Genomic DNA, 18022 nt, shown 5'->3' with positions numbered 1-18022 from the left:
TAGCCTGAGCTAAGGCTAAGATTATAATAATAATAGAATAATAACCAACTTATGCGCGTACCGTGTCCGAATGCTTCCGTTGTTTCAGGCCCTCGAACCAACCATCGACGTGACTGCGCAACGGCTATCGGATCAGGTGCGAGTCATCCAGCGGCTAAAGCGGTTGGATGACTCGACACTTGATCGGCTTCGCTTGGAGGCTCTCTCTGCTCGCGCAGCCTCCACCTCGGTGCGAGACCCGCCCGCCATATCGCCGGATCCGGTGCCGACACCCGACCAGGCACCGGAGGCGCCGCGGGTAGATCTCTGTGCCGACGAGGAGGAGTTCGCGCAGAGTGTGAGTAGTACAGCCAATGAGCAACTGAGGAGGACTTTGGATGAGGCGATTACGCAGTATCGCTCCACACCCAATACTAGGCCACGATTACCACGTTTGCCTATGAATAGACACAATCTAGCGCTAATGGGAGCCCTAAACGCTTTACTAGAGCCATATTTGCGGTCTAGTAAAGATTTAGATGATACGCACGCGATCATGTATTGCGGAGCCATCGCGGCGTGCCGTGTTGCACGAGTCAAGTTTCCGGACTCTGAACGTGCACCTAGGACCGCCGGAGGTGCCTCCGCATGGCAAATACGGATCGAGCGACGTATCAGCTCTTTTAGGACTCTTATCGCAAAGCTGATCTGCTTCAGGGGGGGCAACAATCGCCCCCGAGTAATGCGCTTTGTAAACCAGGCATTCGCGGGGACGGATATCAGGCCCCGCGACTACATGGCCAACATTACGGAGCGCATCGACTTTCTAAAGCAGAAAGTCTATGCATGGGCAAACCGTATTCGCCGCTACAGAGAGCGTGTGGACCGATTCCAGCAGAACCGTCTTTTCCAGAGTGATCAAAGGAAGATGTACCGAAAGTGGGAGGAAACCAACCTTCGTACGTCCGACTCGCAGCCACCGGATGCTACTGTCATGAATGACTTCTGGCGTAGCATCTGGTCAGTGCCTGTCGGACACACCGAGGGGAGTTGGATGAGTGTTGTCGAGCGTGAGTGCGAGTCCATCGAACCTATGGGGGCAGTCACCATCAGTCCCAATGACGTAAGTTGTGCCATCCGCACGGCCCAGAACTGGAAAAATCCTGGACCGGATGGATTGCACAACTTCTGGCTAAAATGGTTCCGATGCTCACACTCCTGCTTGGCAGCACAATTTCAACAAGCCCTCGAGCTTGGTTCTCTCCCACCTTCCTTGACAACTGGTGTCACCTTCCTGCTCTATAAGTCCGGTAGTACCACGGAAGCGAAGAACTACAGACCCATCACATGCTTGCCTAGACTTTACAAGCTCCTTACATCCATTTTGAGAGCAAAAATCAACGCGCACATTGTCGCAAACAATATTTTGGCCTCTGCTCAAAATGGATGCAGGGTTGGGTCCCGTGGTACTAAAGAGCTCCTCCTCATAGACATGACCATCTGCCAACGAATCCGGCGGAACAGGGGGGCCCTCTCAGCAGCCTGGATTGACTACAAGAAGGCCTATGATTCGGTGCCTCACTCATGGCTGGAGAGGGTCCTAGAGCTGTATAAAATTGATACAGCTTTAAGAGCCTTTCTAAGCGCATGTATGAGGCAATGGACCACAGTCCTTCGTCAACCAGGAGGCGGGGATGAACGCCCTGACCCGCAGGATTCTATAAGGATTGAGCGAGGAATATTTCAGGGTGATAGTCTGAGTCCTCTGTGGTTCTGCCTAGCTCTGAATCCTCTCAGTACCTTGCTGAAGGATTTAGAACTAGGTTGCCGGCTTCGGAGAGGGGGTGAAGTCATTTCTCACCTTCTGTACATGGATGATCTCAAATTATTTGCACCAAATAGCCAAGACTTGGTGGAGCTACTGAAAACTACCGAAGTCTTCAGTAATGCCATCAACATGGAGTTTGGTGTCGATAAATGTGCGGTTATGCATGTACAGCGGGGGAAAGTTGTAAATTCAACAAATTTACAACTTTCTGAGACAATGTCTTTCAGATCCATCTCTGAATCAGAAACCTATAAATACCTTGGTATGTCACAGTCGTTGGGTATTGAGGAAGAAAGTATTAGACGGTCGGTGAAGGAGCGCTTTTTCAGTCGGCTCACAAAAGTACTTAACAGTCTTTTGTCAGGAGGCAACAAAGTGCGCGCCTTCAACGCCTGGGTAATGCCTCTACTCACATACTCCTTTGGCATACTAAGGTGGACTCAGACCGAGCTGGATGCCCTGGATCGGAGGGTCCGACAGCTGCTCACCACACACCGTATGCTGCACCCACGCTCGTCTGTTATGAGATTGTACATCCCACGGAAATGTGGAGGTCGCGGCTTTCTAAACGCCAAAAATCTTCACAACCGTGAGGTGTACAATCTCAGGAATTATTTCCTCAACAACGAGTGTGGGATGCATCGTGATGTGGTGGCAGCTGACAGGGGCCTCACGCCGCTCTCCTTGGCGAACGAGAACTGGCGCAAACCTGTAGTACTAAGCACCGAGGACCGCAAGGCGGTATGGAAGGATAAGCAGCTACACGGGCGGTTCTACAAGGCCCTCATGGGACCTGATGTAGACCTACCCGCGTCGGTGAACTGGCTACGATTCGGGGATCTCTTCGGAGAAACCGAAGGTTTTGCCTGTGCAATTGCGGACGAAGTTATCATGACGAACAACTACCGGAGATAATATATCCTGAAGGACGGTACGGTCGACATTTGTCGGGCATGCCGCCGTCCCGGAGAGTCACTCAGGCATATTATCTCCGGTTGTTCTCATCTTGCTAACGGCGAGTACTTGCACAGACATAGTCTCGTAGCCAGAATTATTCACCAGCAGCTTGCCCTCCTATACGGCCTTGTGGACCGCGAAGTACCGTACTACAAGTACTCACCTGCGCCAGTTCTCGAAAATGGTCGTGCCACGCTCTATTGGGATCGATCTATCATCACTGACAGGACTATTGTAGCCAATAAACCTGACATCGTACTGATAGATCGATCGCAGCGCCGGACCGTGCTCGTCGACGTCACCATCCCCCATGATGAGAATCTCGTGAAGGCCGAGAAGGACAAGTCCAGCAAGTACCTAGACTTAGCTCATGAGATTACCGCCATGTGGGATGTTGACTCGACGATCATTGTTCCGATAGTCGTGTCAGCGAACGGTCTCATAGCGAAGAGTCTCGACCAACACCTAGAGAGACTCTCGCTGGGTGGTTGGATCAAGGGTCAGATACAGAAGGCGGTAATTTTGGACACGGCGCGTATAGTACGTCGGTTCCTCACTCTGCAGCCCTGACCACCGGCAGCTTGGGCCCTGCCCCGCTGCCGGCGGCACCCTAGGTTAGGTTTTTTATAATGTGTTTATATGTATTTTTTATTGTTTTGTAAGTGTTTTTATATTTTACTTTTATATGCATATTATAATTAACCTAACTTAAGAAGAAAAATGAATAAAGAGATAAATAGAATAATATCTCTCTTAGAATAATATCTGGTAAGACCTACGATCATCCAGCTCAAGCATTATTTAAGGAGCAAAAAATCCTCACTCTGCCTTGTATCTTCATCTTAATGGCCTGCCAGCATGTGAGGTCTAATTTGGACCAATACACAACGCGCGGTCAGTGTCATGGTATAAATACCCGGGCCGGGGTGCACACCTGCTACTTGTCCCGCACCGCAGACTCGCTAAAGCCCGAAAGTCACTCGCTGTCCTAGGTGTTAAGATCTATAATACCCTACCTACTGAAATAATTACCTCAGCGAGCGATATTATATTCCATAATAAACTTAAAAAAATGTTGGTTGACCTGTGTTGCTACAGTGTGAATGAATTTATTTTAAGGAAGTGTGAATGAGCCTGAAAGAATAATATTATATAAAAAAACGGAGATTTTAAATGAGTAAATATAAATAATAATTGTAGTTCATGATAATAAAAACTGTATTTATTTAATAAACTACAGAGACAAATCTCACATTGTAATTTATTAACGGACGTGTAAAATTTGTACAATTTTATCAATAAATGTATCTTATCTTATCTTATCTTATCTTATCTTATCTTATAGATATGAGTAAGTGGCTCACTGATGGTATACTTAATATATTTTAGGAGTCTGTCCCGTCTAAGCCAGGTGCACTGTGGTCCTTTAGGTGCATAATAATAGTTTCAATTTCTCTGAAGTCGGTAGGCTGCATAAAGAAGGATATATTAGAGGCATTGACTGGTTTAACTTTATTGGCAAGACTTTCCTCACTTTCCCCTATTTGAGTGATTATTTGTTCAGCTAAATTTTGACCCACAGATGAAAAGAATCTGTTACAATTGCTTGAAGATTCCTCAGGGTTTGGCGTGGAGATGAGTGCGTGGGGTTGAGTGTTTGACTTGTTCATGTTGCATATGTTTTTAACGGTTTGCCAGAGCTTTCTTGTATTGGTCTCCACCAATTATCGAGAGTTCGTGTTTTTCGTGTTGTTCCTTAAGTTTTTTCAATAGATCGTTGCAGAAATTTTTGTACCTGCTGTAAGAAAGTTGAAGGACTGCATCATTCGGAAATCGTTTTGCTTTTGCATGCAATTTGTCGCGGTGCCGAACACAACGGAACAGACCAGGAGTCATCCACGGCTTCAAGGTGAATTTAGATCTAGGAATCCTGACTTGTTTTGAGTGATTATCGATGGCGTTCCGAATTATGGTCACAAAGGAATTAGTTGCTACGTTAACATCAGCTTCATTCAAAACATTTTGCCAATTTATTGCTGAGAGCTCCCGAGCGACACTTTCATATTCGATTACGGTTTTTAATCTGCTCGGCTTAAAAGAACTAAAAGAACGCATTGATATTTCGATGGCTGCAGCTTTATGATCAGTCACGTTGAAGTCACAGATTAAACCAGTAACTAATGCGTTGGTCTTAACAAATATGTGATCCAAACAGGCTTCTTGGCGCGTAGGTAAGGTAATTGCGGGTGACAGACCATGTTCATTGAGTAAGCAAAGATAGTCTGTTGCATAGGTTCGTTGGGCTAGAATATCAATGTTTATATCGCCAGCCAGGACTACCTGATTGACATGGCTAAGGGAGTTAAGGACACAATCTAGGTCTCGGAAGAAGCTGGTGGGACAATTAAAGGAAGGGGATCTGTAGATACCTAGAATAGTAAATTTATTCTGAATTTCCACCAACAAACAGCACGCTTCGTCAAAACGGGGTTCTGATACGTTTACCATCCAGCGATCTCTAATGAAAATTACGACACCGCCGTTTTGATTAATGTTATGGGTTGAGAAATAAGAGGAATATCCTGGGATCTGGTCTATCAAAGCCGTGTCTTGTAACCTGCACTCTGTTAGGACCAACACATCGAACTCGACTTGAGTACGGTGCAAGTTTAGTAGGAACATATTCAAGTTTTTGTTTATGCTGCGAGTATTATAAGTTAAAATTTTAAAATTAACTTTTTGGTTATAAACGGTACTAAAACACTCGGGGGAAAGTACTTCACAACAAGTGAAGTTGCAAACTGAGTCAAGATCGTCTGCCATATGTACACTATTCATTAAGCGAGTAAAAAACCTTTATTATCAGCAGTAAAAACGATAGTGTCGGCCGAGCATGCATTGCATATGACACGATATAAGTTCATTGGGGAGCATTTGCATGTAGTAATACTATTGCAATAACGATAATAAACTGAAAGCCATGAATTGACCTATTTTTTATTATATTTATTGTATATATAGCCGAATTAATTATTATTAAGCTTGACTGATAGCTAAGGCAGAGGCTAGACTTAGTGTGTTGTAAGCAAGACTTATTTTAAATATGGATACAATTATAGTGAATAATCAGACTTAACACTATATGGTATCCATTTGTCGAGGCTTCATGAAATAAGTAAAGTGTATTGTTCAACAGACGTTTGCGAGTTACATATAGAGACAAGAAGTTAGTTTTTCTATAGTAAAATAAAACAGAAAAATCAATATTACCAATACCTAAAAATGTTATAAGTATAGACACAAAATGCGTTCTTAGAAACAGTATAAGATTGTAACCGACTTTAATTAGTGACGATCTGAAACCTTGACCTTGCGAAGTTTCTCCAGCATCGATTCCGATGAGATCCGTACAATAGAACTTGTCTCAGTCCGGCGCATATAGATGGAGCCGTTTGAAGTCCAGACAAATTTGAATTTCAGTTCAGCTCCTTTAGCTCGAGCTTTACTAAAAAGAATTCGATTATTTTTTGTCAGGTGTTCGTTTATATAAACACGTCGTGAATTTCCAGGAATCTCCAATGCATCGGCGGTTAGACCGCGACGAACTTTCGCTGCACGCAGGATTTGATCGCGCGGCGCGCGCCGCGTCAGCGTCAACACAACAGGGCGCGGTCGCTCGAGGCCGCCCGCCCCGCCGCCGCGCTGGCCTACACGACGCACGTCTTCTACATCTCGAGGGTCGAGTTCGACGCCAAGCTTTACGCAGATGGTGCTGACTAGTTGCTGAAGATTTTCTCCGTTACTTTCAGTCACTCCTGTAATTTCGATATTTTTGAGTAGGCGCTGTTCTTTAAGTTCTAGTTCGTGGCGGAGCTCGACGACCTCCGCGCGCAGGTTCTTCACCTCAGTTTTCTGCGTCTCTAGCTTTTTTAGCTGGTTTTTGATTTCTAGAATTTCATTCCGAAACTTGGTGACGTCTGCCGTTGTGTGGTTGAGCGATTTGGTGAATTCACTTATCTCCTTCTTCATGGACTCAAAGACGCGCTGCAGCTGCTGAAGTGTATTGGTAAACGGGGAGAGCACCTCGCTGGGGACTGACATCGATGCCAGGTTCTGCGCAGATTTTAGGAACTCTGTTTCTGCGGCGTCGCCGTCGGGCACGTCCTCTGCGAGAACCGGCTCAGTATGTCTAGAGAATGCGCAGGAGCGAACCGGCGTATCGTCGTTTCTTACCACTGTTTTAATCGCCTTGCAGCTCGGGCACACATAAATATATGTGTATTAATAAATATTAATTCTAACAGCCTTTTGTTCTTCACGATTATGTTTTAAACATTACGGGTGGTATTTTTTAGGGCATTTGGAGTAGGAGATCGCGTCCCCCTCAGCGCTCGTTTTCCCTTTCAAGTGCAGATCACAGCAGTCGCAAAGCATTTTGGTTGATAGAACGTTGTCCTACGAGTTACATATATGTGTTTACAAGCACCTAGCGCCCTCCTTCCGCAAACTGTTGCGTTACTTTACTTGATAGTTACTGAGTCAAAGACAGAGAGTATTATTGATTTGTGGTCAATAGGCGATGTGAGTAGTTATCGGGGTCGGCAATAGATGGCGCTGATATGACAACACGATAAGTAAACAACGGTAAAACGGGCGTGATTTCCTTATTTTAGGTTATTTTAGTTTCACTGGGTCCTTCACGAATGTTTACATTTACTTTTCTATAATATCGCCCGAGCAGTTGGGGTGAAAAGTAAGCACTTAAATGTCAAAAACACTTCGTTTCAGGAATCACAAGTTTATGCAAGTTTAAACCACAAATATCACGAGATTCACTATAATAACACTTGTGCATAAAGTTTGTTTGATAATAATTCACTGACGTTGATATTTCTTGATCGAAACATTGTAGGATTTTTTATATATCAAAGTATAAATGCGAGACGTAACTTTAGATGATGGCGGTAGCAGAGCCACCTAGCGAAAAAAAAGTGAAGAAAAACATCGTGAGGAAACCTGCATACATCTGCGAAGAAATTCAAAGGTGTATGTGAAGTCCTCAATCCGCATTGGGCTAGCGTAGGGACTATAGCCAAAACCAAAAAACAGATAGGTACAGAAGTCAATCACATGTCACATGACATTCCGGTCGCGGTGGAAACTGTGGGACCGTGGTGTTCGGAGGCCAAGAGGTTGATTAGAGACTTGGGGCGGCGTCTACGTGACAGAGGAGGCGATCCCCGTTCAGGCTCCTATCTAGTCCAACAGATATCGCTTGCCATCCAGCGCGGTAATGCCGCTAGCATTTTTGGCACTTTTGGGCTGGGTGGGGGTCGGAATGGGGCTGATTGTGTAAGTAGGATAGTATATTAGTAATATGTTTAGATTTTAAGTTAGGACATTGTATGTAAATTATTTAAGTACATTTTAAGATTGACTTTGATCTGTACGAGTATTAAATAAACAATAATTAATCACATGTATGTACTATCGGCCAAAGCTAGAGTCGACCACCTTAAAGGCGCATTTTGTTTGAAGCGGGAACATCTGCCCGAGGCTCGTCAGCGTTCGTCCACCAATGAAATTTGGGGGCGGACCACTAGAATTTCTCTTGAAGTTTTTTGTAAAAAAAATGTGTATGGGTATCGGTCATCTGTTTGAAATGCAACGTCTGGTCATGTCCTTTAGGACCCCAGCAGGTAAACGCAGTTATTCGATGCTTGACTGTCCAACGAAAAACCCCCACGCTATAGTGAACGTCTCTAATATTTTGGAGCCCTGGACTAGTACCAACTGTTGGAACAGGAAGCTCAAAATATGTTAGTCCCCGTATGGTGTTGATAGCTTTGTAGACTAGGAAATAAGTATAACTTATAACGCCACTCCAAAGATGCGCAAAAGGACACTTGTAAACTACTTTTAATATTACCGACCATATTCCAATACAATCGAGCATCAGTTTAGGCGACAATAGTTGAACGCTCTTACTGATTTAACTATAAAGTCGAGTTCATTTAGGGTCCATATTGGGTAGCATAATAATTGATTGTCCTAATGTAATGTTACGCATAAAACTCATTTCGCATAATTGTTATTGTGCTGGAAATATTAACATTTCTGAAAAATTATAACACAAACCTAACCTAACCTACCCTATTCTATACAACATTATGCAAAATATTTTGGAAAATACTTCCTGTTTCAGCTGGAGAAAAAATATGCGAAAAGAGATTTATGCGTGGCATTGCATTATGACAATCAATTATTATGCGATGAGATAGGATCCCGTTCATTTACATTTAACCAGTTTGTCCGCGTAGATATTTTTCGACCGCATTCAATTACTACTCGAACGTAAATTTTTACTGATATTGTTTTACATTCTCAAAGCTAAATAGCCGACAAGTCAATAAAACATTTGTTGTGCATCGGGTGCAGCGACGGTTGAGCATGCTACATCGTTTTCAAATGCAGTCCAAGATATTTGACCAGTAACTCTAAATTTTTAATATAAACGTAACATGCCTAACAATACGGTACAATTTACAATGGATAGGAAATCGAAAGGAGTAGCTTTTTTATACTATAAGTAAACCACCAAGAAACATCTGGCTACACTCACTTAAAATTGAATGCATTCTAATGACCCAACTTAAATTCCGAACCTCGCAATTTCGGTTCTAAAATTAAATCTTTTGACGACTGGCCTTTTTTCTGATTGTGAACATTGACAGTTACTTAACAAAAAAAGGATCTTTGTTTCTCATTGGTCAACAAATTAGGGGCGGGTCAACTCCTAAATCAACGTTTGCAAGCGACACTGTTTTGAAACTGGTCGACTCTGGCTTTGGCTGATAGTACTTCACTTTTCATATCTACGCACGGCGGTCGCTCTAGGGTTGTTGTGGGGTAGGGTTGCTGGTTGTTGTTGTTGTTGTAGGTACAAAAAACTACCGTGGTAGTGGCACTCGTATCTAGTTGTTTGATTTATTGTTGAGGATGGAACGGGAAGAATGGAAATATAAATTAAAAATAAGTAACTAAAATATTTTAATTTTAATGTCATAGTTTAAAAAACGATAATTCACCGTTTAATGTTGAATTTAAACAACCATCTACTGAACAGTTATAATAACTTTTTTTGTTTCTCCATTATTGCACAAAAAAGTTCACAGCCGCGTGTCTCAAGCGGATGGCACTCGCGCTCGCACTGGTCCCAACAGGTCCGAGATATCATGTCCGTGAGCAGTGTCTATGTGTGCGTTGCTCGAGCGCGCTTTGTATGTAGATTGATTTCTGTACCTACCTGTTTTGTGCCAAAACCCTCTCGTGCTTGAGAGTAGGCCTGTGCTGCCCAGCCGTGGGATGTCTATAGGCTAAATTATTATAATATTTATTATAGTTCTAGACAGCAGAAACAATATTTTAATAGCAATGATCATTTTATTTATATCTTCATCCAGAATTAAATTTATTTATTGGGTATCTATCACAGCCTGTAGTAGGTGAAACAGTTCCAATAAAACTTCTTCTACAATTCAAGGGATTTTTTAAAACCCAAGTGATAAATAAGAAAATGAAATAGTAATTAATTTAGTGTAAAAGTGCAAGTTATAATATACAGATATACCTAGACCAGAAACCGAGAACGTAAGGAATGTAAGGAATTTCTTTATTTCTTTATTTTAAATCACATACATAAACTTACAGCTAAGGATGCCCAAAACGCTTATGCGGTAGGGACAATACATACAATCAGATTAAAAACAGTCTAGAGATTAAAACATTAAAACAAAACATAAACAATCAAATACGGTCAGGATAAATCACAAACATTACATTAGGTACACATAAATTAAATGAAATTAAATGCAACAGAGGACAGGATGTCAAACTTAAACTTACACACATATATGTCGGAGAATGACTGAAATGTGCCATCTATCGCCTTCAAGAGGCGTTTTATCATGCAAACCTTGACAAATAGAGCAAACTGGGGTGTTACGTACACCTAAGTGGCGTTCGACACAGTTCCACCAAGACGTCATAGAGTGCGCTGTTAAAAACAATTGAAGTCCAGAAGAATTGAAGTTATGCTGTCAATCAATCTTGAGAGGGAGCACGATGAGAACGATTGGGAGAAGATGACGTCTGTGGTGGTCCCAGGGTCTAATCCACTGGACAGGTTTGCTTAAGATAACGCGTATCGCGTGCTGTGATTTGTAATGAGTTTTGTGCAGTAAAGATTGTGAGTCGAACATCGTATTTCATTGAAGGCCCTCGTCATCCACTATTGAAGGTTCTGATGTGCTGCCGATAGTATGATACGCCCACAATTCCCGACATATACATAATATACAAAAATGCCATTATTCATTCGTGAAATACACATTTATATAATTTAAGACAGACATTCTATGGACAGTTATACACTTCGATCGCAAAGCCCGTTGACAGCTTGGTAGGAAATCCAAGAGCCAAGCTGTCCCGACATTATACCGAAGATATCCCGGACGTCAGTCTGTACGAGATTAGGATAGCCTTGAAGCAGCTTAAGAACAACAAGGCGCCGGGCAAAGACGGAATCACTTCAGAGCTTCTGAGAGCGGGTGGAACACCGGTACTTAAAGTCCTCCAGAAGCTCTTTAACTCCGTCTTGTCAGAGGGCATAACGCCTGAAACATGGAATAGAGGCGAGGTGGTGCTGTTTTTTACACGACTGCCCAAACAAAAAGAGTGTATTGTGTTTGTAGAGTGTTTGTAGGTATGTACGTACATATTTATATATTTATTTATGTGAGTTTCTTTATTCCATCATAACTTCTGAATGCCTTAACCAATTTAGATGTATGATATGTCATTAGAATCCTTACGTCATCCCGGGTGACATAAGCTATATGACGTCATTATAAAACCAATATGGCGGACGTAATACACAATATTGCGTGACATTTAGAAAAAAAAATCTTGCAAACCTATCGAGTGGGGCCTCAAAATGAAGAGCTTTGAAAGGCGATTTAAAATATATATGCAACATACGCGCTTAAATCTTATTTTGGTTAAATAAGGATTTACAAAATGTGCTAAGAAAAATAAATTCTTCTATCTTATTTAGTGAGCTATCAAATAAAAGGGTATTTACCGCTGATCATAAAAATATATACAAATCATCCATATGACTTGTATAGGTATATTTTTAGAAAGTAATTTTAGGAACTAAATCGCCCTATTGAAATCTAAACGTGTGAACTTCGATTTAAGCGATAGGGTTTGAATAATACTAAAAGAGTCGGGCATAGCACGACATACGTGGCGCGCTGCACGTGGTCCAAAACCAGGCGCCTTCGACTTCCTCATACTAAAAGAGTCGGGCGTAGCCCGACGTTGTGACACGTTTTATGCTTACCAAAGCCGGGCGCCGTCGGCGCCCTCATACTCAAAGCGTCGGGCGTAGCCCGACGTACGTGGTGCGCTGTACGCTTACCAAACCCGGGCGCCGTCGGCGTCCTCATACCCGTAGCCCGACGTACGTGGCGCGCTGTATGCGTTCCAAAACCGGACGCCTTCGGCGCCCTCATACTGAAAGAGTCGGGCGTAGCCTGACGTAGGTCACACGCTGTAGGTACGCTTACCAAAGCCGGGCGCCTTCGGCGCCCTCATACTCAAAGCGTCGGGCTTAGCCCGACGTATATGGCGCGCTGTACGCGTTCCAAAGTCGAGGCGCCCTCATACTAAGAGAGTTGGGCGTAGCCCGACGTACGTGTACGTGACACGCTGTATCCTTACCATATTGCGTAGAAACTCGCTTCTCTTGGACGCTTTGGGTGTTCGGCCCTACGCAGAGCTCGGCATTCAGCTATCGTCTATTAGGGCTACCTACTTTTATTTGGAAGTTCATCATTTGAATGTAGGTAGGTAGGTAGGTAACTAACACTTAAAGATATTAGCGTCGAATAGGCCCTTTTACATGCAGTCTGTCATTATTGATCTTTGAATTGGTGCTATTTTGCCAAAGGCCATGTGTGCGTCGTCGTGCTGAAGTTGCGACGAAGATAATTGGGTCAAAAACTTTTTTAGTGACAGTTAAAATTATGAGTCTTTATTGTGGACCTTCAAACCCTCATGGCCATTATAATTCAAAATTCCACTTCTTTTTAAGAAGTTAAGAAGCTATATTTAATATCAAATATCAAATGTCCCAAATTGTGAACACATTCACATATTATTCACAGAAAAGACGCCGGGCGTAATTAGTGTGTCCCTGCCTTTAGAAGGTCCCAGTCCTAGGAGCTAATACCTATCCACATAAAAAGAACTTTGTGGACAAACTAAATGGCCGGGGGAAATCTTTATAAATGGTAGTTTTACTTAGTTTTTTCACTAAAATGTTTAAAATAAAATAAATTAATTAAAAAATTAAAAACACGACTGCTGCATTTTAAATCGAACTGAAAAGCTAAAAATAATGTTAATATGTTAGTCACATAATTTTATGAATCTAAATTGGAATGTAAATATACACTCACGGTCATTCACAGTAAATACAAAGAGCTATGCACATTTATGTCCGTGACTGTAGGTACGTGTACATTTAATTTCAATTACAGTCGGGGGACCTTGATGTCTTTTCAGTTCGATTTAAAATGCAGCAGTCATGTTTTTAATTTTTTAATTAGTTTATTTTATTAAAAAAGGTGATAACAGCCTATTGGAGAACTACAGACCCATCTCGCTTCTGAGCCATGTCTATAAGCTGTTTTCAAGGGTCATCACGAACCGTCTCGAACACAGACTTGATGACTTCCAGCCTCCCGAACAAGCCGGTTTCCGAAAAGGCTATAGTACCATAGACCACATCCATACGCTGCGGCAAGTTATACAGAAGACCGAGGAGTATAACTTGCCATTATGCTTAGCATTTGTGGACTATGAGAAAGCCTTCGATTCGGTGGAAACATGGGCGGTGTTTGAGTCTCTTCAGCGATGCCATATTGACTATCGGTACATCGAAGTGTTGAAGTGTTTGTATAGTAACGCCACCATGTCGGTCCGAGTACAGGAGCAGAGCACGAAGGCGATTCCATTGCAAAGAGGCGTAAGGCAGGGAGACGTTATCTCTCCGAAACTGTTTACTGCCGTAATGGAAGACGCCTTCAAGCTCCTGGAATGGCAAGGACTTGGTATGAACATCAACGGCATGTGCTAATTGAGCTCTTTCCAATGATGTATAACAGATCATCATTACTTAATTTAGTTTTTTGGTTCGTGACTTTATGACCTCTAGAGGGCGCAATGTTCATTTTTTTGTGATGCCATATAGCCTATAGCCAGCGGACGATTAAGACGATTCGAATGACACATCGTTTGTTAAATTATAATTAGTACTTTAGAAGTTATGAGGGAACAGATGAACATACATACATACATACATACATACATACATACATACATACATACATACATACCCACATACATACCGGACAAAATCATAACCCTCCTTTTGCGTTGCCGTAGTCGAGTAAAAAGGGAAATCAAGGTTTGAAGGTAACATAACAAAAAATCAACTGTCAAAAGTTAATGATATCATCAATAGGTTTAATAATTTTATTGCACAATTTTCCCAATTAAATGACGTAAAATCAGGAGTTATTGAGGAGAAGTGCCAAACCTCGTACTAGTCGTACTCTGACCGCCCAATCCGAGAAGGTTTCATTAGCGGACTGCGTGGCACTGTAGAAGCTATTCCGCTCCGCAAATCCACATATTTTAGGTTTGAAGTGGCCACCTAACAAAAGCATAACATCTGCGTAGTTTAGGTTCCCCAGTTCTTTTGGCAATGCAAGATCTCTTAACAACTTATAGGTGCATTCCACTAAGCTGAGGAGTATGGCATGCCGTTTTGCGCTTGCTGACTTATCATCCGCGGTTTCTCCTCCAATGTCATTTGCGACGAACCACTGCTCCAACCGATCTTTATAGATTATCCAATCGTGCGTTTTATGGTTAAATGTGCTTAACACGCCCACCGAGATTTTAGCCATCGTCATCACTGTTAGGTTTGTGGTTAGGACTCAGAGAATGATACACGCACACGGTCGGTTGCTAACTCACGTTTATTGTTCCGCGTGATGCGGTATAGAATAGAATAGAATAGAATAGAATAGAATAGATTTATTCGTAAGCACAAACAATCGGAACAGTACATAGTATAAAAGAAAACACAAAATAAGATTAAAGTGCCACGAAATGGCCCCATCTCAGCATGTTGCTGGTGGCTTCCAGCGCTGATCTTCCGATGAGACCATCAAGTGAGAAGAATCACGGAAGGTAACAAACAAGAAGAAAAAAGACAGAAATAACATACAGTCAACAGTTAATTAAATAAGAAAAAAAAAGTTACACAGCAAGAAGATACAACACAAAGAATATAATACTCACTAGGAGAAGAACGGTAACTCCATACAAAAAAATGTCCCCAACCGTTTATACGTTTATACTACTGGCGCCCTCAATGTGTACCAATGGATCTAAAGTTGACAACCGGTTTAGCCTGGCGGGTATTGGTATTATAGGTATATAGTAATTATGTTGATAAACATATTTGTTATCTTCATATCACGAAATATATGAAAGATGCAAATATTACCCCTTGTTTGTGGTATTATCTATTGATTTAAATAAAAGGCATATTTATGTTTATAACATTGTATTATGTTTTACATATAGAAATATACACTGAAAATTAAACCCTGACAACTTAATAAAAATAGACATTAATAAAGCGCATTCACAAAGTTTTCAGTATTATACAAATAACATTAGGCATGCCTACCTATTACACTTTACACACAGATACACTACACTTTACACACGGCATTTTACACAGATTTCTAACTTGTATTCAATCATACATTTCTTCACGGTTAATTAATACGCTTTTCAGATGCGTTATGACTCGGTTCCTTCTGAACCCACTAAAGCTGTATAAATTTCACTCTGGCTGCTTCAACAGCCGTTGCTCCGCATTTAGCACATTTTCTATGTGCATTGCTGTAATCTATGTAGGTACAGACTTACAGTCTTAAGTGGTTGTACCGCTACGTTGTATTTATTATTTAAAGATTTAATAAATAAAATTTTCGTTATGAACTTTAACCACAGCAGTTGGACAGAGTCATTGACAAATATATTTTTTTATTATGGTGGGTAGACGTACCTACCCTCCATATATTTTATGAATATTAATAAAGACAGTTGGAAGCAAATATTCATTATAAAACTTAATCGCGTGTAATTAAGTTTTAAGCGTTTTAAGTCCCGTTTATGATTAATTATGTATAAAATTCGTGATAATTTAAATCAGAGTTGGGAGCAATGTTGCTGTAGAAAAATGTTTTTATTTTTATTACTCGCAATTTTTTCTCGGAGGCCAACGCACACATAGAAGCTTCAGGCGCACACATGCGCAATTATTTGGGGACATAACTTTCTTAGGAAGTGAACAGGCCTTGATACAACATAATGACTATTTACAATTAAGATTAATTAATACATAAAACAAGCATCGTGCTCTAAATCGCTGTATCGATCCGGTCCGACCATATCTTGGCTGAGCATTACAGCTGTATATACTACTAGCGCCAACGGTGGCTACACTAACTAAAAAGCAATGTCAGACCAAACCAATATCGAGCGTTCATTAAATCTACGTTAAAAAATCTTGTAAGATTAGCTTATTAGCAAAACAGCATTGTAGAATGACGAATTTACGAAAATGTACGAAATACTAAGATAACAGCACTCTACTAATTATGGCGTATAAGGAATGACGAACCCTTGTCAGGCCAAAGGAACAAAACACTTGAGGTAAGCATAAGTAAAATAACAAACTACAGGCAGCTGGTATCAAGTCTGTAGGTTTCTTGGCTAAGTTGGTGATTAAGTAAACAAAGTAAGTATACATGCACACGTATATAGGTAGGTACTTAAAGATATAGACCCTGCATAAGAGGCCATACGCTACAACTATTTATCGCTAGATACAAATATTAATCCTAACACTTAGCTTACCTTTATTACTCCTTCCCTGAAGCAGGTTCCCACTTCTTTACCTCGCTGGCAGCTCTTAGCAATAGTGACATGCTCGTTCACTGTAAATAAGCACATTATTGTCCTTCGGTTACCACGATAGTTACTCAAGAAATAAAACTCTCTACCTAAAAGTAGTATATCGCGTTAATCGCGTATAATGAATTTTTCACTACACCAGCTCGGAAAGACTTACTTTGCGCTTCAAAAACGGATAGCAATGTTGCACTTTGCCATCAGTAATTCACATGTGAGGCAAAGTAATCAAATGCAAATTTTAAGCTATTTCCTTGTGTTTGCTGGTAGGATTGACTTTTAGATGATGAATTGATAAATATTTAATAACTTTTGATTTTGATTTGGTTTGATTTTGTTTCATATTTATTTAATATTTGCTTCGGGTTGGTGTGGTGAAAAATTTTGTGTATCACTCGGGGGCAAATTTTGTTTAACATTGAAACCCTCGCAACGCTCAATAATAGTTATCTGTTTTACAAGGGGGCAAAGTTGTTGTTTAACCGCTCGTGCTAATATTGATACCCGAGCAAGCGAAATATTCCAAAATTGAACCACGAGCGTAGCGAGTGGTTCGAAAAATTGAATCTTGAGCGTTGCGAGGGTTTCAATGTTAAACAAAATTTGCCCCCGAGTGAAACACAAAATTTTTCACCACACCAGCCCGAAGCAAATATTAAATGTAAAATATCAAACAAAATCAAACCAAATCAAATCCAAATGAATGTTGTTAAATATCTATCATTCAAAATCATCATTTAAAAGTCAATTCTACCAGCAAACATAAGAAAAGAATTCAAAGTTTGCATTTGATTACTTTGCCTCACATGTGGATAAAATGCAACTTTGCTAGTCGTTTTTGAAGTGCAAAGTAATTCTTTCCAAGCTGGTGTGGTGAAAATAATTATTTCAACACACTTGCTCGTAACGTGGAAGTTATTGAACCGCTTTTAGGCTAATAATCCTAGATTTTAAACACACCTGCTTTTTCATTATATTATAGCACTTGTATGTAATGAATGATAATCCGACTGAGTTAAGAAGGTAACTGATTGCTATAATAAGCATGGGAATGGAGCCTTCTCAATTTGGTCGAGTAATACTTTTTCTTTGTACACGACTGCCCAAAAAAAAGAGTGTATTGTTTTCAGCGTT

Source organism: Cydia fagiglandana, chromosome 12 (genome assembly GCF_963556715.1).
Source record: "Cydia fagiglandana chromosome 12, ilCydFagi1.1, whole genome shotgun sequence".
Classification (NCBI taxonomy): Eukaryota; Metazoa; Arthropoda; class Insecta; order Lepidoptera; family Tortricidae; genus Cydia; species Cydia fagiglandana.
Note: the sequence above shows the minus strand (reverse complement) of the source record.